This window comes from Macaca nemestrina, chromosome 12, assembly GCF_043159975.1.
Source record: "Macaca nemestrina isolate mMacNem1 chromosome 12, mMacNem.hap1, whole genome shotgun sequence".
NCBI lineage: Eukaryota > Metazoa > Chordata > Mammalia > Primates > Cercopithecidae > Macaca > Macaca nemestrina.
This window is the reverse complement of record NC_092136.1, coordinates 23574753-23601208: the sequence shown is the minus strand read 5'-3', so window position 1 is coordinate 23601208 and position 26456 is coordinate 23574753. Positions and strand designations below refer to the sequence as shown.

General features: G+C 36.8%; 1 protein-coding gene and 1 long non-coding RNA gene across 25 annotated transcripts in view; one reads left to right on the top strand and one right to left on the bottom strand.

The window, feature by feature from the left end:
- Nucleotides 1-26456, top strand: part of LOC139357469 (endogenous retrovirus group K member 6 Env polyprotein-like) — a 340316-nt gene that overhangs the window by 96762 nt on the left and 217098 nt on the right. The window contains exon 4 of one of the 24 annotated variants that reach the window (XM_071074828.1): nt 26124-26203. The exons of the other annotated variants lie outside the window; for them this stretch is intronic. The gene's annotated coding sequence lies outside the window, so the exon portion shown is untranslated. The remainder of the gene's footprint in view (nt 1-26123; nt 26204-26456) is intronic. 24 annotated transcript variants of the gene reach the window in all.
- On the bottom strand, nt 13271-20584 carry LOC105471594 (uncharacterized). The gene is made up of 3 exons (XR_981242.2): nt 20448-20584; nt 19314-19458; nt 13271-13539 (listed from the first exon to the last, which is right to left on the bottom strand). It is a non-coding gene; the product is annotated as an uncharacterized lncRNA (long non-coding RNA).

Below are 26456 nucleotides of genomic sequence, written 5' to 3'. Positions count from 1 at the left end.
ATTGAAATGTTAGCCAGTTGGTCATACAGGTAAAACAGGTTAATTATCAGTTGGTAGCTGAATAATTACCTAGCAATTGCCATCTTAGATTAGTTATAATTATTTTGGCCCTCTTCACCAAAACACAGATTGTCCTTAATAATTACTTACAGATTCACTGAGCATTATTAACAGGGGGACTGGTAAAGGTTGAAAACAAATGGTAATTATAGTCTAAAATCAAAAGAAATAAAATAAGGTCCACATAGCTTCCTGCAAATTTAGTGAGGCCTTTGCTTGGACATGTTGCATTTTGTTTTATTTTACATAGCATATGGGAAAATACTGAAAGCCTTGAATTGATTATTTACATTCAGTGGTTCCTCCGAGAAAGAATAAGGAGGAACGAAAGAAAAACAAGGAAGGACAGATGCTGGGCAGGGTAGCAAAAAAGGAGAGCAGGGAAGAGGAGAGATGATAAGTACTGATAGCAAGAAAGTTGGTAATATGGAATTCAAAGGATAGAATAAAGTGTTATTAAAATAGTAAAAAAGACAAAATAGTCTAGTAGGCTGAATGTTTACATCCTGATGCCTGGAGCCTATGAATGTCATTTTATGGCTGAAAAGGACTTTGCAGAAATGATTATGTTAAGGATCTTGAGATGGGGAGAATATCCTTGAGTAACTGGGTGGACCCAAAATGCAATCGCATGTATCTTTATGAGTGAGAGGCAGAGAGGGATTTGGCACAGACAGAGGAGGGAGGGACGTTGTGATCATGGACGCAGAGATGAGAATAATGTATCCACAAGCCAAGGAAGGCCAGCATTCTAGAGGCTCTGAGGAAGCACGGCCCTACCTAAGCTTTGATTTTGTCTTAGTGATACTGATTTTGGCCTCCTGGCCTGGGGGACTCTAAGGGAATGAATTGGTGGTGTTGTACACCATTAAGTATGCAGTAATTTGTTACAGCCACCATAAAAAGCTAACATAGTCATTTAGCCATTCACAATTTTAATTTATTGCGTATTTTTGCCAGGGGCTGCTCTGAACACCAGGAAAGGAGAGAAAAGGGGTGCTAAGTGAGGAGAAAGATGAGCAAAACAACAATAAGATTATTTCAGACAGCAGTAGGTTCTATGAAATATATGAACAGAGAAAATCAGAAATAATATGAGAGGGGCATGATTTGAGCCAGTCATGTGAGGATATCGTATTTACTAACTGTTTTGAAATCATCACCACTTTTTCGTCTCAAAACCTTTGAAGATGAGAGTTACCCATATTGGGAAAAGAAATCAGTCCAATCAGGGCCAAAATATCTGAACTAAGTTTACAGTGTTGTGAGTAGTAAAACTGGGGTTCAAGTTCAGGTTGATCTATGCTAAAACTTAAACTCTTCCCATGTGAGGGGCAAATAGAAAGAACCGTTGCACAGCATGGATTAAACTGCCACAGAAAGTTTTTCCAACTATTTCTAGTGAAGATGTTGCATTTTCTATTTAGACCTACATTATTTAACACATCATGTTGCCCAGGTCATAATGCATGAAGTTCTTGAGGTCAACAGCCACCGGTTTATACAGGAGACCTCATGATTTTAAGAGCAAAACCTGCTCCTCCTGGATAAATGAGATTTCAATTTTACTATTAGCAACCAAAAGATTCACCTTCTTTCCCCTCAGTTCGACTCAGCTAAGAGTCAAAGAATCTCCCCCAAGAATCTCCCTAACACGTAAGTGAAACTGTCGTATGCAGATGACTGAGGCAGGCAGGTCAATGCCCTAGAGTGAACAGAGAAAAATGAGTTCTACTGCTGAAGGCCTGAAGAATCCTAATTTGATATTTAGGGCCTTTGGCTTGATTGGGCTATGGCAAAAGAGAAGATTCTGCTCTGTTGTGTCAGTTTTCAGACCCCAGGGAACGACTGGCTACCAGGCAAAGACCTGACTGACTTATAACCAGCAGGCAAGAGCCACAGCACAGCACTCACACGGTGATTGTTAATGGTAGAGCCAAGCTGGCTACAGAGACTCCCGGGGGAAGCCTACAAGCCTGTCAGTGCTTGTCAGTGTCGCTGTGACAACTAAATGCTCAGGAAGGAGCTGCAGAAAGGAAGAGTAGCAGATAACAAGGCCACCTTGAGAAGTCCTATATTTTGAACACCTAGGGAATACCACGAAGGAAACGGGATGATGTCCTTTGCATTCCCAGCATTTCCCCTGATAATATGTTTCTATACCACAGATGAAACATATACACCTCCCCAAAAATCCTGCCAGAGTTATGAAAAGGTTTTAGAAAATGAAATTTTTATTATAGACTGTGTTCCTTTTAGAAAAGTAAAAACAGGCGGGCATGGTGGCTCACGCCTATAATCCCAGCACTTTGGGAGGCCAAGGTGGGTGGATCATGAGGTCAGGAGTTCGAGACCAGCTTGGCCAATGTGGTGAAACCCGATCTCTACTAAAAATACTAAAATTAGCTGGGCATGGTGGCATGCATCTAAAGTCCCAGCTACACAGGAGGTTGAGCCAAGAGAATCGCTTCAACCTGGGAGGCAGAGGTTACAGTGAGCCAAGATTGCATCATAGCACTCCAGCCTGGGCAGCAGAACAAGACTCCGTCTCAAAAAAAAAAAAAAAAAAAAGGAAAAGAAAAGTAAAAACACTAACAATAGCAATGGCAAAACAATAGCTAGCATTCGTTCTATAATTCCATGTGCCAGGCTCTGTTCTAAATGCTTTAGGTATATGAACTCATTTAATTCTCATAACAGCCCCATGCAGTTGATACTACTCTTATCTCATTCTGTATTTCAGAAGAATGAAAATGTGGCACACAGCTAAAAGAAAAGTGCCATTAACCTCAAAAGGATTTAGCCAGGGATGAAGCCAGAGTGCATGATTACCTTCACTGAGATGCAAAGTAGTTTTCAAGAAAGACTATGTGCATCGAGGCAAACCACCTGAATTGGAATCCTAGTTCAACAATATATTAGTTGGATAACCTTGAGAAAAAAATGTCTAATCTTTTTAAGACTCCGTATTCTTATCCATAAACATTGAGATAAGAATACTTTCTTTGCATAATTGTTAGAAAGGGCAATGAAATACCATAAGTAAAGCACTTAGAACAATTTGCGATAGATGGAAGGTTCTCCACAAATGGTCATTAAAGCATTTAATCAGAGACATCTAGGCAGAGTCTTGTTATCTAAAGCCAAACTTCTCTCAGTTTCAGTTTGCTCATTTTTGGTCTTTCTTTTTTATTTTTTATTTTTTTCCTGAGATGGAGTTTTGCTCTTGTTGCCCAGGCTGGAGTGCAATGGTACGATCTCTGCTCATTGCAGCCTCTGCCTCCCAGGTTCAAGCAATTCAGCCTTAGCCTCCCCAGTAGCTGGGATGATAGTGTGTGCCACCATGCTCAGATAATTTCAGTATTTTTAGTAGAAACGGGGTTTCACCATGTTGGCCAGGCTAGTCTCAAACTCCTGACCTCAGGTGATCCACCTGCCTCGGTCTCCCGAAGTGCTGGGATTATAGGCATGAGCCACCATGCCCAGTCTGCTGATTTCTAAAATGGAGACATTAAAGCTTTCATTATAGACTCTGTAAAATAATTATACTTGACCATTTGTTTTGAAACAATTTGTAAAATACCAGGCCCTGATAAAATATTGGATAACCTCCATGATACGATTCTACTGTCTTTAAAATGGGAATAAAAAGTACTTGATTGTGAGGTTGGGGTTGTGGAGACTGGATACTGGATGAGTAACATGTAGCAGAACTAGCACAGTGCCAGGTACATAGTCTGCTGAATTTATGTCAGTTCTCATTTTAAAATAATGGTGATTACTGAAGAATTGATGCCTAGCATGCATAGCTTAATCTCCATCAGAGACTTCTTTCTTAATTGTTGGGTTTTTTTTCTTTTCCCAAAGAAGTATATAAGTGCACTAGCCATCAGTGAAACTACTGCCTTGTTAAAGATCTTCTTGCAACTGGACGTCAGTAAGGCAATATTTGGCAAAGTTTTAGCTATCTGGTCAATTTTCTCAGAAGGAGAAAGGAATGAGGCAGTCCCTGGAGGACATTATTACAAAAGATTGTTAAACCTGCTCATCTTCTGACTTCTAGGAAGGAGCATGACAAGTCACAGCTGAAGAAAAAGATGAGTAGGGAGCAGGTGCTTTTTTGTAAATAATTCATGGACCATCCCACTGCACAGCAGCTAATTTGAGGTAGTTGGGAGAAGATTACTTTGGATTGTTTAAAAAATACAAAAATACTCTCTTTCAGCTGACTGAGTCTGCCAAAATCTAGGTCATTCTGATATTCAGCTGAAGAAAGACATCCACCGTTAGTATGCTTGCTACTTGCTGGGTTGATAATCCCCAGATGCAGCTTTTAGAAAAATCAATAATCACATATAATAGTCTTTGGTAGCCCAACCTGCTCTTCAAAACCAGCTAATGGGCTGAGTGCCTGTGATGTGGATAAAGTTAGAAACAACTCATTACTGGAAGAGATCATGTTGAGAAGTCTTGGCCACTGGCTTTTTATGACAGCAGCTCAAGGGAATCTCTAAGCTTGCTGAAATGCTACATAGTATGTGACTCCATCAGTCCCCATAAAGGACTAATTAAACCAAGGAAGAACAAAATACATGTGAACAAGAAGATGTCTTTTCATAAAACTAGGACCTCAGTTCTTCTACCTGAAGTGGCATCTCTGACTTTCCAAATACCATATTTGAGTAGGACTTATGATGCAGCATAGCACAATTAAAGGAGATGTTATCTATTGGCTGGTTGAAATGTAATAGTAGATGCAATAAAACTGCAATAGTATCCTTCTGTTTCAGTTCCCATATCCACATGTCCATTTTAAGTAGGAATAAACCAGACAGATACAGGAGTGACTGGCCCAAATTCACATAGTTGGTGAATAACAGAGCTAAGACATGAATAAATAGGATCCTCAGAATCGAAGCCCTGATGTTCTTTCCACTAGAGCAAATTTGCTAAATCCTTAGTGATCACTTCAGTCATATAGCTAGTTTTACATATGTTCAGACACTGGCTCAAAGGATTTAAATGACTTCCCTAAGTTCCACAGGTTGTTAGAAAAGGGTTTCTCATAGACCTCAGACAATTGGTATTTTACAGGGTGCATCCACTAGTCTCCTTTGGAGACAGTTCTCCTTTCATTATGTGTATCAAACCACCTCCAACATACCAAGATTCCTTCTAAGACTATGAGTCATGTCAGATTCAGACATTTCACTATTCAGGGGAACTAACGAAACTAATTCTAAGCTGGTGAGAGTACAACATAAATATTATGAACATTTCTAGCTACTACTTGATAAAATAAATTGGAGTGTGCCCAGGAGACTGCCAAGAATGGTGAGGGTGACTCAGAGAGTGACAATATGAGGACCAAGTTGAATGAATTAGGAAAATCCTCATTCTGGAGTAGACTTTTCAGAAACTGAGAAAGGAATTAATAGTGGTCCTTTCAAAGAAGGATTAACATCATCCTTCATGTCTCTAATTTTTAGGAATCCATGAAGCAAGAATGTTTCAGAAAGATAAATTTGAACTCATTGTAAGGAAAAATGTTCTAATGTCAGGATCATCTATACATACCTCAAGAGTAAGCAGAGAGGTACAGGAAATAAACCACTGAACCCAGAGAGAGGGATCAACCAGTAATGATTATGTAGCCATAAGCTGGTCATTTATCTCTCGGCCTTGGTTTTCTTCTTTTGCAAAAGGGTGGTGTTGGAAAAGCTCTTTAGGGTTACTTCCTGATCTAAAATTTTAATCATAAATGTAATAATTAAGGTGTTTGCACAGAGGGCAGACTATGACATGTCAGAAGTATTATAGGGGATTTAACCATCAAATGCACGATGGAATTAAAATTAATTTAAGTTTTTTATAACTCTGGAATTGATATAACCCAAACTGAAACTAGATCCTTAACCCCTACTTTAATGAGATATTAACTAAAGCATAATTGACCATTTTGTATTTATCATCTAAATCTTAACAGTTAAAATGTTTAATAAGAGAGGGGAAGGAAGAGGAAGAGAGCAGAAAGAACAGAAAATTTTGCTTTCTTTGCATAGATTATTAGATGCAATTATGTCCATGTGTTAATATACTCTATTATTCTTGAGGCAGAGTCAATTAAGATTATGTGTGACACACAACATGTGACTTGGTAAGTACAGACATAAAGAACAATTACAATTATATCAAACTGTTCTAGTGATGACATACTAAAAATCCTGCTGGGCACAGGCATCACAGTGTGTATCAATAAAATCCCAGCACGGGACGCTGGATTCTACCACCAAAAATTCTGCAATTTCTGCACCTGGAACTCGTATAGAGACAAGTTCTGCTGCTGTTTGTGTCTTACACTGATTCTGTGTATTCCATTCTCTTTTGCATCACCAATTCTGATTTAAAGTCCAGGGAAGATATGTCTGACTGTGAGAATTAGATACACTCTTGTTTCTATTTGCTAGGGAGGCTGATAAAATAAGTCTCTGGCATTTTCAGTTTCTAAGATGAAGGAAAAGTTCTACTTCACAACAGTGAGCCTTAACTAAAAAGAGGAAGAGCGAAGTTTTGTAATACAGCCGAGTAGAAGAAGCTAGTATGCACTGCTCTCATGGAGAGAAGAAAGATTGGTGAATAAACACTGGATCTTCAACTGAAACATCAAGGTGGACACATTGAGGTTCATTAAGAAAACAACTGGACCCACGGAGAATGGAGAGGGGCAAGACAGGATGGCTGCCCACATGGGAGTGGCACAGAGCCAGGGAAGGCACCCTCACCCTGGGAAAGGGTGAGTGAGATTCCCTGGGGATCCATACTTCTGCCATGGACCTTTGCAACCCTGGCTCAGGAGATTCCCTGTGAACCTCCCCACTGGGGCCTCTAGACTGACAACAGACAGCTACGTGGAGTCTGGGCACAGCTGCTGCTCAGACATACATGGAGTCCTGGGAGCCATGGATCCTTGGGCATCCCTGAGTTAGCAGCTGCAGCTCTGACAATGGGGGAGGTCAAGCTCCTTCACAAGATCCCAGGAAAGGGGCTGAATCCAGAAGCCTGAGCTGTGATAAAATGCAGGCCTCACCTCTACTGTATCTCACAGGATAAGGCCCACTGGCCTGGGGCGCTAGCGTGGCCACACCAGCCCTGTCTGGGCTCTGGGGCTGGTAGCCGGTCTGCAATTCCCTAGCAGGTAGCGGGGTTGCAGCTCCCAGAGGGAGCGGCCGGCCACAATTTTGCTGCTTTGCTGCTCTAGCTTCTGTTGCCCTCAGGTTCTGGACCATATATGGTGATTAGGGAGTGGGGAGGATCTCCAGTACAATGCTGTGGCCTCAAGGAAAAACAGCCAGACTATTTTCCACATGGGTCCCTGTTCCTGATTCTCCTCACTTGGTGGAACCTCCCAACCTGGGACTTCACCACCACTTCTGTGCCCCCATCTGAACACTTAGAGGCAGATCTGCATTTCTCAAAGGAGGGAAAACCAAAAGCAGCCCACAGCCCCCCCAACATTGCAGCTGCAGCAGTACCACCCTAAGCACCCTCAGACTGTGGAAGAAACAAAGAGCCTGGTCACTACAGCTCCAGCACACCACATTTATCATATGGTAAGGAGCCCAGTCTCTCTTCCCTTTGAGCTCTTCACTCCCCACTCTTTACCAGGCAAGGCTCCCTGGCTCAGGACCACAGAACAGCTGACCACCCTCAGCTGAGCCTATCCACTGGTAGTGGCTCTGTGTTTCCCTGGAGACGGGCTCTCAGAGCAACTGAGAGTCCCTCTGCCATTGCTGTTCTTGTTCTAGGGAAAAAACAAAGAGGCTAAGGGTTTCACCCTTGCTTTCAGCACACCACAGTCACCATACAGAGAAGAGCCCAGTCTCTCCTCCCTGTGAGCCCTAATGAAGCAGAGCCCTCAGCTCAGGCCAGCAGCACAAACACCCTCCCCACTGGCTGAACATCCCTAGTAGCAGCAGCTCCACGTTTCTCTGAGCTACCACTGCCAGAGGCAATCAAGAGCTCCTCTGCCACTGCCACCGCCACTGCAGTGATACTGCACTTGCCACCTTCTGAATAAAGAAGGAACTCAGACCATGAGTGCTTTAGCCGGACCTCCAGCAAGCTGCAGTTGCCCTGAGGAGAGGAGGATAGTCTGTCTCCTCTATGACTCCCTAAACCCTCCTGCTCTCTACAAGGCAGGGCTCCCCCAGCTTGAGCCCACAGCACAGCCGCCCCACCCCAGGCAGATTGCACTGATTGATAGCAGCCCTGCATCTCTCTAGAGTGGAGTCCCAAGTGACAAGTGAAAGGCCCTCTGCCACAAACATTCCCAAGGTACCTTCCTCTGCTGCATCCAAGCTGGGGAAGGAATATAAAGCCTGAGCTCACCCCAGAGCTGTGCTGTGCAGCCTGGGACTGCCAAGATGAGATATGCAGCCAACACTCGAGTGGGAGAAGAGCCCACACTTTCAGAGAACTGAGAAAAAGCACAGCTGCAATTGTAAGGACGTACAGAGGAGCCACATGCCTGAGCAAGAGCTTATATAGGGGCCATTATTCTTAAGTGCCATCTACTGGATTAAAGCCTAAACTTCAACATCAAAAATACTTTGCTAATATAGCCCCCTGTGAAACCAAAGATAATAATTCAGCTATGGATAAAGACCTTGAAGAAAGCCTCGACCCTCTGAAAACATCCAGAAGTCTACTGACTTTATTCAATTACACTGCAGTTAAAGGAACATCAGCCCATACAGATGAGAAAGAATCAGTGCAAGAACTCTGGCAACTCAGAAGGCCAGAGTGTCTTCTTTACTGCAAATGAATACACTAGTCTCCCAGCTTTGGTTCTTAACCAAGCTGAAATGAATGAAATGACAGAAATAGCACAGAATATGGACTGGGAAAAAAGATCATCAAGATTCAGAACAAAGCTGAAACCTGATTCAAGGAATCTAAGAGTTACATTAAGACAATACTAGAACTGATAGACAAAATGGCCATTATAAGAAAGAACCAAACTGATCTGAGAGAGTTGAAAAATAATCTACAAGAATTGCATAAAACAATTGCAATATTAACAGCAGAGTAGAACAAACTGAGGAAAAACACATCAGAGCCTGGTACTGGTTCTCCAGACTAACTCAAGACAAAACTAAAGAAAGATGAATAAAAAAGAATGAACAAAACCTCCAAGAAATATGGAATTATGTAAAGGCACCAAATTTATGCCTCACTGGTATCCCCGAAAGAGATGGGGAGAAAGCAAGCAACTTGCAAAACATATTTCAGGATATTGTTCATGAAAACTTCCCCAAGCTTGCTAGAAAGGCCAACATTCAAATTCTGGAAATGTAAAGAATCTCTATGAGACACTAAACAAGAAGAGAATCCCCAACACACATAATCATCGGCTTCTCCAAGGTTGAACTTACAGAAAAAATTGTTAAAGGCAGTTAGAGAGAAGAGGCAGGATACCTACAAAGGGAGCCCCATTAGGAGAACAGCCAGAAGAGATTATGGCCTGTAGTCAGCATTCTTAAGAAAAAGAATTTCCAACAAAGAGTTTCATATCCAGCCAAACTAAGATTCATAAGTGAAGGAAAAATAAGATCCTTTTGAGAAAAAGCAAATGCTCTGGGAACTCATTAAAACCAGACCCATCTTACACAAGGTCCTGAAAAGAGCATTAAATATGGAAAGAAAAGACCATTACCAGCCACTACAAAAACATACTTAAGCGCACAGACCATTGACTCTTGAAAGAAACAACACAAACAAGTCTGCATAATGGCCAGCTAACACCAGGATGACAGGATCAAATCCACACATACTGATACGAACCTTAAATGTAAATGCACTAGCCCCAATTAAAAGGCATGGCGTGGCAAGCTGGATAAACAATCAGAACCCAACAGTATGCTGTCTTCAGGAGGCCCATCTCACATGCAAAGATACCCATAGGCTCAAAATAAAGGGATCTACAAAGGTCTACTAAGCAAATGGAAACAAAAAAAGCATGGATTGTCATTCTCATTTAATAAAGAAGTAAGACTTTCAACCAACAGAAATCAAAGAAGACAAAGAAAAACATTACATAATGGTAAAAGGTTCAATTCAACAAGAAGACCTGGCTATCTTACATATATACACACCCAACATAAGAGTATCCAAATTCATAAAGCAAGTTTTTAGAGATATAAAATGAGACTTAGATTTCTACACAATAATAGTGGAATATTTCAATATCCCATTGACAGTATTAGACAGATCATAAAGGCAGAAAAGAAACAAAGATATTCAGGACCTGAACTCAACACTTGACCAAATGAACCTAACAGACATTTACAGAGCTCTTCACCCAAAAACAAAAGAATATACATTTTTTCTGATCACCACCTGGCGTATATTCTAAAACCAAACACAATTTGACATAAAACAATTCTCAGCAAATTCAAAAGAACTGAAATCATACCAACCACACTCTCAGACCAAAGCACAATAAAAATGGAAATTAATACCAAGAAAATTACTCAAAACCATACAATTTCATGGAAATTAAATAACCTTCTCCTGAATGACTTTTCAGTAAACAATTAAATGAAGGCAGAAATCAAGAAACTCTTTGAAACTAATGAGAGCAAAGATACAACATATCAGAATATCTGGGACATAGCTAAGGTGGTGTTATGAGGCAAGCTTATAGCACTAAACTCCCACATCAAAAGGTTACAAAGATTTAAAATTAACTTCCTAAATTCAGAAGTAGAGGAACTAGAGAAACAAAAGCAAACCAACTCTACAGCTAGCAAAAGACAAGAAATAACCAAAATCAGAGCTGAACTGAAGGAAATTGAGATGCCAAATACCACACAAAACATCAATGTTTCCAGGACTTAGTTCTCTGAAAAAAGTAATAACATATGTAGAGCACTAGCTAGACTAATAAAGAAAAATAGAGGGAAGATCCAAAATCACCATCAGAAATGACAAAAGGGAAGCTACCAATGACCCCACAGAAACAAACAAACAAACCCCAAAGAACACTATGAACACCTCTATGCATAAGAACTAGAAAATCTAGAGAAAATGGTTAAACTCCTGGATACATACAACCTCCCAAGACCAATCCAGGCATAAACTGAATTGCCAAAAAGAACAATAATGACTTCCAAAGTTGAATCAGTAACAAAGCCTACAACTAAAAAAAAAAAAAATCCCAGGACCAGATATATATATGTACAACTACATTCTACCACATGTATCCATGTATCAAGAAGAGCTGGTACCATCCCTACTGAAATTATTGCAAAAAATTATGGAGGGGGAACATCTCCTTGAATTATTCTGTGAGGCTAGCCTCATCCTGATGCCAAAACCTGGCATAAATACAACAAAAAAGGGAAACTTCAGGTCAGTATTTTTGATGAGAATAGATGCAAAACTCCTCAACAAAATGCTAGCAAAATAAATTCAGCAGCACATGAAAAAGCTAATCCACCAAAATCAAGTAGGCTTTATACTTAGGATGCAAGGTTGGTGCAATATACATAAATCAAAAAATGTGATCCACCACATAAACAAAAAGCAAAAACAACATGTTCCTTTCAAGAGATGCAGAAAAGGCTTTCAATAAACTTCAACATCCTTCTATGTTACAGACTCTCAACAAATTAGGCATTGAAGGAACATACCTCAAAATAATAAGAGCCATCTATGACAAACCCACAGCCAACATCATACTGAATGGGCAAAAGCTGTAAGCATTCCCCTCGAAAACCAGAACAAGATAAGGATGCCCTCTGTCACCACTCCTGTTCAATAACGTATTAGAAAGTCCTGACCACAACAATCAGGCAAGAGAAAGAAATACAAGGCATCAGGCTGGGAACGGTGACTCACGCCTGTAATATCAGCGCTTTGGGAGGCTGTGGTGGGCAGATCACTTGAGGTCAGGAGTTTGAGACCAGCCTCGCCAACATGGCGAAACCCTGTCTCTACTGAAAATACAAAACTTAGCCAGGTGTGATGGTACATGTCTGTAGTCTCCAGCTACTCAGGAGGCTGGGGAGGGAGAATTGCTTGTACCTGGGAGGCGCAGGTTGCACGCCAGTGCACTCTAGCCTGGGTGATGGAGCAAGACTCCGTCTCAAAAACAAAAACAAAAAATACAAGACATCCAAACAGGAAGAAAGTCAAACTATCCCTGTTTGCAGATTATATGGAAACATACCTAGAAAACCCCATAGTCTCTGCTCAAAAGTTCCTTGATTTGAGAAACAACTTCAGCAAAGTTTCAAGAACTTTGCTTGATTTAATAAACAACTTCAGCAAAATTTCAAGAGCTTCAGGAACAGATAACCAAATACCACATGTTCTCACTTATAAGTCGAAGCTGAATAATGAAAACACATGGACTCAAAGAAGGGAACAACAGACGCCCTGGGCATACTTTAGGGTGGAGGGTGGGAAGAGGGAGAGAAACAAAAACTACACATCAGATACTATGTCTGTTACCTGGGCAATGAAACAACCTGTACACAAAACCCCCATTGACCCGCAGTTTACCTGTATAACAAACCTGCATATGTACTCCTGAACTTAAAAGTTGAAAATTGAAAGAGGAATCAGATATTAAACAACCAAAAAATGATGAATATGCATTGCAGTCATGAAAGCTAAAGAAAAAGTTTTAAGAAAAATAAAATGGTCAATGGTGTCAAGTGCTGCAGAGGCCAAGTGTGCAAGAACTGAGTTGATGCTTTTGAATTGTCCTAATAGAAAGTTATTAAAAACTTTTTATTTATTTATTTATTTTTTTTGAGACAGAGTCTCACTCTGTTGCCCAGGCTGGAGTGCAGTGGCGCTATCTTGGCTCACTGCAAGCTCTGTCTCCTGGGTTCACACCATTCATCTGCCTCAGCCTCCCGAATAACTGGGACTACAGGCGCCACCCACCATGCCCGGCTAATTTTTTGTGTTTTTATTAGAGACGGGTTTCACCATGTTAGCCAGGATGGTCTCGATCTCCTGACTTCGTGATCCGCCCACCCGGGCCTCCCAAAGTGCTGAGATTACAGGTGTGAGCCACCATATTAAAATCTTTTATGAAGATTGTTTCTGCAGAGTGTTAGGATCAGAAGCTGGATGTTGTGGGTAAGAAATGAGTGCAACCAATGGAAGTATCATAAGTAGTAAATACATATTCTTCCTATTAATGAAATTCTAGAATGGTCAGATACAAAATTTCATTTTCATCAACTCACAGGCCATTGGCGCTATTTCCCAGAGGTGATTACTCTGCTCAGACTCTCTTGTGGGAAGAATCATTAACGGTGATGAACCTCAAATGCCTTAAATATTAGTAATTCATGCCACTGTATTGTACACTGATCAACTATACTTTGTGAGTTCTTATTTGATTCTAGTTGTATCTTCAAATTTGTAGCTTTCAGACATCTTGATAACAGCTCATTCTCTCTGTAATAATACAAAACAAGAAAGAGGATTGCATGTCACATAGGGATACTTGGGAACTGCAAGGAACATGGAACTGGCCGCCCTTTTCTAAACCAGTATCATACATTTCAAAATTTTTTATTTCCTTTATTTTATGAGGTAAGGTCTCACTCTGTCACCCAGGTTGGAGTGCAGTGGTATAATCATAGCTCACTGTAATCTTTAATTCCTGGGATCAAAGGATTCCCCCATCTCAGTCTCCCAAGTAGCTAGGACTACAGGCTGCACCACCAAGTCTGGCTGTTTTTAAAATTTTTGTAGAGATGGGATCTCTGTGTTGTCCAGGATGGTCTTCAACACTTGGCCTCAAGTAATCCACCCAGTTCAGTCTCCCAAAGCTCTGGCATTTTGTCTTTCAATTGACAAGTAAAAATTGTATATGTTTATTGTGTTGATAAAAACATGATGTTTATGTACAGTTTGTGTAATGGCTAAATCAAGCTAATGAACATTTGTATTACTTCATATACTTATTGTTCTTTTGTGCATGGAAAGGACACTTAAAATCCACTCTGTTGGCAATTGTCAAGTATACAATATATTGTTATTAACTATAGTCACCATGGTGTACAACGGATCTCTTGACATTTTTTCTCCTAACTGAAATTTCATACCCTTTGATCAACATTTCCCCAGTTCCCCTATTCTGCAGCCTCTGGTATCCACCATTCTACTCTCTGATTCTGAGTAATTTTGACTTTTGTAGATTACACAGTTAAGTGAGATTATTATTTATTTGTCTTTCTGTACCTGGTTTATTTCACATACCATAATGTCTTTTAGTTTCAACCACATAGTTGCAAATGACAGGCACTCTTTTTCCACCTGTTCTATCACTAATACCGTCTCTGCATACCTTAGCATCATGAGGTAGTTTCAGAATGTTTGTTTACATGTTCTCTTTCTATTTCTTTCCTTTTTTCAAGTAAATTGTTTTCTTATTTTCTTTCAACTTCTTCAGTTTAGACATTGTAGTTTACTCTCAATAGTGGTTCAGATATTATTCCCTTTGCTTCTTACTCTAGAACCAGAGGTAAGACATGCCTATTTCCCTACCTGTGCCAATAATGTCCCTGATATAATGGAATTCTGGGTTTCTCCCATGAGAAGGTTAGGCAAACTGTTGGGAAGATATGCAATATCCAGTGTCTATGTCATTGTGTTCATGCATGTGTTTTTTCATTTATTCAACAAATGTTTTCAGAGCAACTACCTTTTATCAAGCACCATTTTATTCTTCTTTGCTATTCCATTCTTGTACTTTTTATGATATATGAAACAGGTGCTCAATAAATGTTTGCTGAATAAACAAATAAGTAAATAAATAAATGTAAGTTGAGGAGATATGTACAACACAAAGATTGTATATAAACAGACACCTTGGAAAAATAATCCAGTACTTTGGATTTGGCAGCACAATTATATAAAATTACTTGCTTCATCAAATATCACCACCAAAAACATTATTTAATGGGCTGGTTAATGTATTAATGACACAAACTCATTCTTGCATGCTTCACATTGATGCCGTCAGTAGTGATGAAATGCAGAAATGCAGTCTTGAGGCAGCCACTGAAATTCTAATAGATGTCAGAAAGTGAAATGTCTGATGTCAAACAAAAAAAGGAAGTGTCTGTCAGAGCATTCTGATGAGGGTTGAGTGTCTGCTACTGGCAGTAATAATTATTTCAGCAAAATCTCAAAGGTCAGAGTTTCAGGAGGAGAAACGTCACTAGGGAAATAAAACTTATTTAATGACAAAGAATTAATATTGGCAAGTTATCAGAATGCCAGGGATTTATTACAAGAGAAAGAGCCAAAGATTTGGAGTTATAAAACAAAACCAGTGAAAGAGGAAATAGAAAACAGTAGCATCTTGCTGTGTATAGTAACTTTTTTTTGTAGCCAGAGCATCTCGTGACTTCTTAGTTAACTACTGCATTTAAATTTGCATCTCAAATCATGATAGAGAATTCTGCAGCAAAGCAAGAAATTGGAATTAAAAGGTTCAGATAAGTTTAATACTAAAAAACCCACATGGTGATAACTGTCAGTGGTACAGATGGAATATGAAAAGTCGATGTATGAATGTAAATAATACAAATTTGGGGCTTCAGATTGTTTTCAACCTATCTCTTCCCTTTGTGATGAGATTTGAAGCAAGGATTGTCTATGTTGAAACACCCAAATAAAAACCTTTACAATTTCAATTACTTTGTCATTGAAAAATAAAAATTAAAATTTCAAATCTATGATCATGTTTAACATATTTCTAAAGCAATTGAGATTAATAATTTGGAGCCTGAGTTTTGGAGAGATCTGTGCTTTGGAACCTTGATTCATCCCTTACCAGTAATTTGCTCTTCATACCTGTAAGACTGAATTTCCTCATACATAAAAGGAGATAATTGTAGGTACTCCTTCTCAGGTTTGTTGGATGGCTAAATGAGACTGTGGATTTAAGGCACTTACATCATGCTTTGACACACTGTTATTGGTTATACTGACAAACAGTGGTCATGTTCTAGTGATGTTTATGGTAATCATCATTACTGTTAGTCTTTAGGTGCAATTGAAAGTCAAAGCTTGGCTCTTACGCTGTCTTGCACTTTTGAAAGTTGTTTAGTCATCCTTTGCCTAAATTTCTTTACCAGCATAATAATAAATAGGGTTTATATGAAGTTTAAACACTTATTAATAAAAGATACTAGGCTAATTGGTTATCCATATGGAGAAAATGCTACTTGACCTACATAGCAAACCATATACAGATAGTAACTGCTCCGTGTTTGCCACTTTCACTATAAAGAACAATATCATTTCCTTCCAAATACTCACTCCCTATAACTATCTCTTGATATCTCTGAAACCCTTTTACTTCTAATCCTCTTCAATCCACCATCCTCTTTTCCTTAGAGAATTACAATAGCCTTTAACTAGTCTTCCTGTATTTACATTTTAATATGAAATAAAAAATTAAATTATAAAATATCACATACACACAGAAAATATGCAAATGTACACCATGCCATAGCATCATAAATACAATACTTCCACAGCCAACACTCAGGTTAAGAAATCAAGCATTGCCAATATTTCTTTTCATTATTATTATTATACTTTAAGTTCTAGGGTACATGTGCACAACGTGCAGGTTTGTTACATATGTATACATTTGCTATGTTGGTGTGTTGCACCCATTAACTCGTCATTTACATTAGGTATTTCTCCTAATGCTATCTTCCCCCCCCCCCCACCTCACAACAGGCCTCAATAACAGACAAACAGAGACAGCCAAATCATGAGTGAACTCCCATTCAAAATTACTTCAAAGATAATAAAATACCTAGGAATCCAACTTACAAGGGATGTGAAGGGCCTGTTCCAGGAGAACTACAAACCACTGCTCAATGAAATAAAAGAGGACACAAACAAATGGAAGATCATTCCATGCTCATGGATAGGAAGAATCAATATTGTGAAAATAGCCATACTGCCCAAGGTAATTTATAGATTCAGTGCCATCCCCATCAAGCTACAAATGACTTTCGTCACAGAATTGGAAAAAACTACATTAAAGTTCATATGGAACCAAAAAAGACCCTGCACTGCCAAGACAATCCTAAGCAAAAAGAACAAAACTGCAGGCATCATGCTACCTGACTTCAAACCATACTACAAGGCTACAGTAACTAAAACAGTATGGTACTGGTACCAAAACAGATATATAGACCAATGAAACAGAACAGAGGCCTCAGAAATAATACCATACATCTACAACCATCTGATCTTTGACATACCCGGCAAAAACAAGAAATGGGGAAAGAAGTCCCTATTTAATAAATGGTGCTGGGAAAACTGGCTAGCCATATGTAGAAAGCTGAAACTGGATCCCTTCCTTACACCTTATACAAAAATTAATTCAAGATGGATTAAAGACTTAAATGTTAGACCTAAAACCATAAAAACCCTAGAAGAAAACCTAGGCAATACCATTCAGGACCTAGGCATGGGCAAGGACTTCATGACTAAAACACCAAAAGCAATGACAACAAAGGCCAAAATAGACAAATGGGATCTAATTAAACTAAAGAGCTTCTGCATAGCAAAAGAAACTACCATCAGAGTGAACAGGCAACCTACATAATGGGAGAAAATTTTTGCAATCTACCCATATGACAAAGGGCTAATATCCAGAATCTACAAAGAACTTAAACAAATTTACAAGAAAAAAATCAAACAACCCCATCAAAAAGTGGGCAAAGCATTGCCAGCGTTTCATAGCTACATCCTACTAAGCCACTTCCCACTCCCAGGATAGCTCCTTGGTATCCTGCTAACCATCACTACTTTAACTGACATCTAATGTAATCAGCCTCTTGCTTTGTTTCATTATTTTAGCACATGTATGTATATCCTTTAAGACCATATGTTTGTTCTTCATCTTTGAACTCATATTAAATAAATTATTGAATAGGAATTATTTCATGTTTGGATTTTTGTGAACATTATGTTTGTGAAATCCATCTATATTGTCATGTAAGGCATAGAGTTTATTCACTTTAGTTACTGTCTAGAACTCAATTGTATGAACATATCACAGTGTATTTATCTGTTAAATTTTTGATGAACGTTTGGATTAGTTCTAGTTTAGGGCTACTATAAAAGATGCTAAAATAATGTTTGAACTTATCCTTTGGAGCCCACATACTAACTTTTTTTTTAGTTATATACATTGATAAGGAGTTGCAGGTTATAAATAATTTGTAATGTACTAGATAATATCAAACTCTTTACAGATTATTTGTACTAATTTATAGTTCCCTCAGTAATATATGAGAATTTCCATTTTATTTAAATCTTTTTCAATACCTGGTGTTATAAGACTTTCAAAAAATTAGCTATCCTCATGGGTATAGACTGATATTTTGTTGTGATTTTAATTTGCATTTTCTTTATGACTAATGTGATTGAGGGGATTTATGTATTTGGAACACATTTGAAAATGCTTTTTTGACAAATGCCTGTTTAAGGAAATTAACCATGATTCTACTAAATTTTCTTGCTTTGTGTTAGTGCTTACTAGGTTTGTGCATCACACAAAGTTACAAGGCTTTGGATGCTTAAAGTGTTGCAAATACTTCTCTGTAGTTTGAATTTTTACTGTCTTAATGGTGACTTGCTGATAAACGTACTTAAATGTAAACTAAATTAATTTATAAACCTTTTTCTTTATGATTAATGCTTTCTGTTTCCCAATAAAAAAAGTCCCTACCCTAACGTCATTATAATGTCTCTATTATAATTTATTTACAGTTTTGTCTTTCACTTTAGTTCTATAATCTACTTAGAATTGTGTTTGTAAATGGTGTATGGTTGTACTTCATTGTTTTCCATAGCACTATTTATTGAAAGGGCCATATTATCCCTATTGTTTTGCGTTGCAAATTTCATAAATTTATTGTATATGAAATGTCCTTATGTAGTTGGTTATTTTGGAGGACTTTCTATCCTGTGCCATTTGCTTATTTATCCAGCCTTACACTAATATCATGATTTTTATAAACTATAACTTTATAGTAAATATTAATATTTGGTAAAGCAAATAATCCCAGTATGATCAACTTCTTTAGAAGTGTCTTAGCTATTATGGATGTTTTGAAGTTCCATATATATTAGTTTACTATGTGCTGTAAAATATTACTATAAACTTAGTGGCTTAAAGCAATACACACATATATTTTCTTATAGCTCTGGAGCCAGAAGTCCAAAATCATTCGTGTTGGGCCAAAATCTACCTTTCTGAAGGCTCATATTTCCTCCAGAGGCTCTAGGAAAGAAACAGTTTCATGCTTTTTCCAACATCTGAAGTTGCATTTCCTGCATTCAAACAGAGTGGCCATATCATTCCAGTCTACTTCTAAGATCACATTGTCTTCTTGTCTTCACTGTAAAATCTCCCCCGACTCCCATTTGTAAGGATAATTGCGATTAGATTTACACCCAGCTAAATAATCCAAGCTAATTTTCCCACTTCAAAATCCTTAATTTGATTGTTTCTGCAAAAAATGTTTTTCCATACAAGGTAACATTTACAGGTTCCAAGGGATTAGGACCACGATATCTTTGGGCACCATTATTCAGCCTATTATACCACATATCAGATGATAATCATTCTCCTTTCTTTCTTTTTCATTGACATACTTTTTTTGCTTTATGTTTCAGTTATATATATGTGTGTATATATATAAAACAAAGAATGTATATATAGGTACATACATAGTTTTTTCAAGATATATACACATGTATACAAACATGTATACATATACATGTATGTGTACATATTGCATTTCATAATTTAATTTTTTGGGGTATATATACATATATATACACACACATATATACACATATACATATATATAAAAAACAAAGAATTATAACCAGAACATATTAAAAGTTACTACAGCACAACAATAAGACAAACACACCGATACAAATTTTTGTATGGATTCTATTTTTTGTATAGTATCATATTTCTTCTACCTGAAAAACTTTTTGAACATTTTTGCTGTTCAAATCTACTGAAAATAAATTAGTTTATATTGGTCAAAACACACTATATTCATACTTTGAAAGACATTTTACTGAGTACATAATTCTGCGTTGATAGTTTTATTTTTCTTGAAGAACTTTTAAGATAAGATGTAGTATCATCTTATATATCTTCTGAGTAAAAGTTTTTTTGTAATAGTTATCCTTATTCCTCAGGATGTAATGTGACTTTTTTCTTTGGCTTTTTTTTCTCTAAAGATTATCTTACTTATCTTGATTTCCAGTATTTTAAATGTAACATGTTTAGATGTACTTACTTTTAGTTCTTGCTATTTTTTTCGGATTCTGTTTTTCTGAACTTTTTGGATGATGACATAATGTCTTTTATAATCTTTGGAAATGTATCAGTCATTATCTCTTTAATTTTTTTTCTTCCATATACCCTCTCTTCTTCTGAAATTCTAATTACAAATATTATATTATTTGCTGTTGTCTCACAATTTTTAATGAACTCACCTTTTCTTCTCTACTCTTTTCTCTTTGTGTTTCAATTTTGGTAAGTGCTGTTGACATTTCAAGTTAACCAGTTCTTTCTTCAACCTTATAAAGTTTACTAATTGGCTCACTATAGTTATCCAGGACTATTTATGCTGAGAATTCAAGGTTGGCTCAGGATTTGGAACTGAATTAGTATGGTTTGTCATACCAATGGACTAAGGAATAGATGAAACACCATGTTCTTAATAGACCCAAAAAATCCTTTGAAAAAGAAAATATCAATCCATATTAGCACCTAAGAATAAAAGAGAACTCCTTAACCTGAAATGAGCACTTTCTTAAGAAACTTCAGTTAACCTCATACCTATTGATGAAAGCTGAATGTTTTCCCCTTATTACTGGTAACAAAGCAAGATGTTTGTTCTCACCACCTCTATTCAATACTATACAGGAGGTCCCAGCTAGTCAAAAAGGAAAGAAAAAATATAAAGTCTATAGTTTGAAAAGAGGAAAATAAAATAGTCTGTATTTGCAGATCACAAAATTATCTACATAGTAAATCCCAAGGACTCTACAAAGAAAGTTACTTGTCTTACAAAGTTGCAGAGCACAAAGCTAATAAACACCTACAATTGTATTCTTATAGAGTAAATTGAATTAAAAATACCAATTAAAATAACAGTAAGGAAAACCTAAAAATATTAGGGAAAAATGTACAAAATCTGCAAAATTTTATTGCTGAAAACTGCAAAACACCAATGAAATAAATAAAAAAGACCTGAATAATGGAAAGCTGTACTGACTTGGAGGATTCAATCTGGTTTAGATGTTAACACTTTCTGAACTTATCTGCATACTAATTACACTCCAAATAAAATATTACAGCAGAATTTGTTTGTAGAAACTGACAATGTTATTCTAACTTTTATAGGGGAAGACATAGAGTCAGGAATTGCCTAAATAATTTTTAAAAAGAACAAAGTTGGAGGACTACCTGACTTAAGACTTACCACAAAAAGAAAACCCAACAGTAATCAAGATAATATGTCATTGGTGAAAGTTTAGACTCATTGACCAATAAAACAGAATAAATAACCCAGAAAATGTACGTATATACATCCATACATGTATTCATTACTAAATGGCTGAGATATTAATTTGATTTTGATAAAGGTGCAGAGGCCATTTAATGAAAGAAAGATAATCTTTCCAACTAGTGGTACTGTAACAAGGGGCTCCAAATATGTATATCTTATCTCATACCATTTAGAAAAGAACTCAAAATGGGTCATAGACTCAAATACAAAAGTCAAACTGTAAAATTTCTAGAACAATGCATAACAAAGTTTGCACAATTGAATTGGGTAGCTGTTTATCAGATAGGACATCAGAAACATGATTAATAAAAAAAACTAAAGTGAACTTTATTGAAATTGAAATCGGCTGGGAAAATACTTTAGCAATGAAAAAGAATGCCACAGACTAGGAGGAAATAGTTGCAAAGCACATATATGATAAAAATCTTATATGCTGGAAATATAAAAAAAACTCTTTATGTAAACCCAAATATAACCTTAAAACTCAGCAAAAAGCAAATGACCTATTATAAAATGTGAAAAAATGTGAATACTTTATCAAAACAAGATGTTTAGAAGGCAAATATTTACATGAAAAGATGCTTAACATCACTAGTCATTAGAAAAATGCAAATTAAAAACCACGTCAGATACAAATACACATATACTATAATTGATGAATACTTGCAAAATGACATACCAGAAGGAGCAACTATAACTCTTGCACACTTCGGTGAACATGTAAACTGGTATAGCTACTTTGAAAAACAATTTTGAAGTGTTTAATAAAGTTAAACATACCCAACAACAACAGAAATCTCACTTCTAAATATTTACCCCAACAACCCAGAAATCTCACTTCTAAATATTTACCCCAAGACAAATCAAAATGTGTATTCACAGAATCACCTATATATGAATGTTATAATGACTTTATATATGATGTTTTAAATGAACTATCTCAAATATTCTTCCACAGGTAAGTGGATAAAAGTGGTATGTTGTAACGGGACAACACAGCAAAAGTTGCAGTCTAGGCATTAGAAGTAGAACATCACACCCAAATGGTAGAAGCCTGTGGCCAGAAAAGAACTTAGAGGCAACTCTTCTGTCTAGCAGATGTGGCTCCCCACTTTTACACTACTTCCTTTAAATGGACCATTCAGACATTACCCACACACTTATTCCTCTATAAATATACACAATGAGTTGTCTCTCTCTCTCTCTCTCTTCCTTTCTCTGCTTGACTATTCATTCCTGCTTTTGTGACCTGAAGACAGAAGATCATTCTCACAAATTAGCCTTAATTTCTATTGTGATGATATATTGATTTGATCTTTCCATCTGAAGAACCAAAGGATTACTGAGACTGGGTTTTCTCCACGATGCCTGGAGGACACAAGTGTGGGCTCCCAGCACCAGAGCTGTGGCCAGACAGTCATGAATTGGACAGACAAAAAAAGGATGCCATGAGGGGCATACTGTAAACACTCATGCTCAGCTGCCCTTCATTTCATGTTAGGGCAGAGTTGCTAGCTGCTCTGGGACTGGGTTCCCAATTTAGCTGGGGGATCTTGAGGCTTATTATACATACAATGGAATACAATGCAACAATAAAAAGGAATGAGTTACTGATACATACTCAACAAGATGGATGAATCTAAAGTGTATTATGCCAAACGAAAGAAGCCAGAATCAAAAGGTTTCATATCATACCATTTCATTCATATGACATTCTGAAAAGGCAAATATAGGTTCAGAAAACAGATGACTTGCTTCTAGGTTCTGTGAATAGAAAAAGCACTTGATATAAAAGGCATGAAGCAATTATTTGGGGAGAGGAAACTGTTACATATTTTGATATAGTGATGATTATTCCATGAATATATGCTTTTTCAAAACTTATAGAATTATATATTTTATTAATAAATTATTTTGTATTAAAACATATATAATTTATAATACCATCTAAATACATGGAATTCTGATAAGTTTAAAATAAAATGTAAAAGACCTACACACTTAAAGTTAGAACATATTGCTGAGAAGAATTAAAGATGAGCTATAGTAAAAAGAGACATGCATTCATGTTCATGGATTTTAAGAGTCAATAATATTAAAATGTTGATGTTTCTCAAATTGCTCTGCAGATTTAATTCAATAGCAATCAATACTATTGTAATTTTAAAAAAGTATAGCCTAAGTTCATTCAAAACTTTATATAGAAATGCAGAAGGATCTGGAATAGATGAAAATTTCAAAATTGGGAAACTTATACTGCTTGAATTTGTAATAGTTACAATAGTACAGCTTTAGCATAAAGGTAGCTGTAAAGATAAATGATGTTAAATAGAGTTCCAAAATATACATTCATTTGGTCAAATTTTTGACAAATATGCCAATATAAACTCAATGGTAAAGTATTGTCTTCTTAACAAATAGTGTTTAAAACAATATCTAGAAAAAAAGTATTCACAACCTTTGCTTCATAATATTAACAAAAATTAAGCCAAGATGGAAACAAATCTTAGTATAAATTATATAACTACAAAATTGCTTAAAGAAAATGTAGGAAAAAAGTGTGAGCGTCCTTGAGGTAAGCAACAATGTCTTAGATAAGATAAAAGCAGTACCAGCTAATGAGAAAATATTGGTAAATTGGGCTTTATCAAAATCTGTTGTTCTTCAAAATACAACTTTATGAAACTAAAAGGCATTCTATAGACTGGAGAGAAAATATTTTTAATCCATTTATCTAACAGTGAGTTTTATTCAAAATATTTAAAGAACTCCTACCACTATAGTAAGGTGACAAAACTGAATTAAAATGAAAAAAAGCACAAATAAGAAACACAAAAGACCAGTTAACACAAGTAAAAATGCCAACCAATTATTAGTCATTAGATAAATCCATGTTAAACCCACAATTAGATACACCATATACTTCCACTGAAATGGCTAAAATTGAAAAAGACTGACAATACCAATTATTAGGAAGGATGTTGAACAACTGGAGGAATTATCATTCATAACTAGTAGGAAAGAAAATAATTCATGTACTAACCCACAATCCAGTAACTCTACTCTCAAATATATGAGAAATAAAAACATATGCTCACAAAACAAATTATATCCAAATACTTATAGAAGTTTTATCCATAATAGATCTAAACTAGAAAGAAAGCCTAATGTCTACCAAGAGGTGAATAAATAAATGATAATATACCAGGTAATAATATTTATAATTTTTTTAAAAAATGAATACATGTGGCAACATGAATGTTACTCAAAAAAGTGATTCTGAGGACAATATAAAAGATTACGTACGGAATAATTCCACACATGAAATTCTAGAATAGACGAAACTAGTCTATAGTGGTGGAGAATTCCACCACTATAGTCATCTTAGGCCAGGATGTAGTGGATAGACTACAAAGATTATAAGAAAAGTGTGGGAGGGTGATAGAAATGTTCCGTATATTGTTTTTGGAAGTGGCTACAGTGTGTCAGCACTTTGAATCAATGAGTTTTTGTTTCCATAAATTATATTTTGAAATTGTTAAAATGTTCAGTTATTTCCTCAGGATAATTGGTATATTTCGCCTCTTCACAATTACCATAGGTGTGCCTGCTGCTGTTTCATTGTTGACCAAAGAGGTCAACAATGCATACATTAAATTACCAAAGAGGTCAACAATGAAAGGTGCTCATCCATTCTGAGCACCTTAAGTAAAGTGCTATTTTTGAAATGCAAATTGAACATTGTCCCCTCCATACTTAGAGCACTTCAAAGGCTTCCCAGTGCATTTGGGATTAACCATTAAATCCCTTACCTGGTCAATAGACCCTGTGTGTTCAGACTCAGACCTACATCTTGAGCTTCACATTGGCATCTCTTTATCTTAGCCATTTGGTACTTCCCATTGTTTGGATATACCTTACTCACTCTCCTCAGGAGGGCCCTCTGTTTGTCTGCCTGGAATTCTCTTGATCACCAACTTCACCTGCCTTTGGTTGGTTACCTCTTATTCTTCAGCTTACTATGTCAGATCAATTACACTTCTAGAAAGTCTTCCATGTCCTCTTGGATTGGGTCGACTACCTGTATTTCACACTTTCATGGGACCATATGATAAAAGTGCAAATCCTACCACGTCAGTGGGTTGACATTAAAAAAGAAACATGACACTCTGCTAGGCTTTGAATCACTGAACTGGACAGTCTCCCCAAAGTCCTTTTAGTTCTAAAATGCTATGATTGCATACATTGAATTACTCATACTTGATTTTGGTGAGAGATCTAGAAGGAAAGAAACCAAACTTCAAAAGAATTACTACGACTCCTTAATATATCTCCACTAGTGCAAGTATCATATGCAATATTTATTTGTTTCTTTTTGTCATCATTCTTATATTTCAGAGCAATAATGTCATCTGGAACCTGTGAAGTGTTTGTGCTAGTGACTTTGTATCAAAAGGAACCAACACAATTGAATTAAGGTTAAAAATTCCCTTTTCCTCACGTTATTTTCTTGAAGTAATAAAGTAGTCTTGGTTTGGAGCTTGCTATTATATGTACCCAACAAATATTTGCTGTCCCGGAATATTGAAGATGTTAATGCACTAATTATATCTTTCATTTTCCCTATTTATAAAATAGGAAAATATTACCTATACTATTAGCAGTATATTACCTATATTGTTACTTATATTATGTTACTAAAATATTGTCTACTATTATTAGAAAAATGTT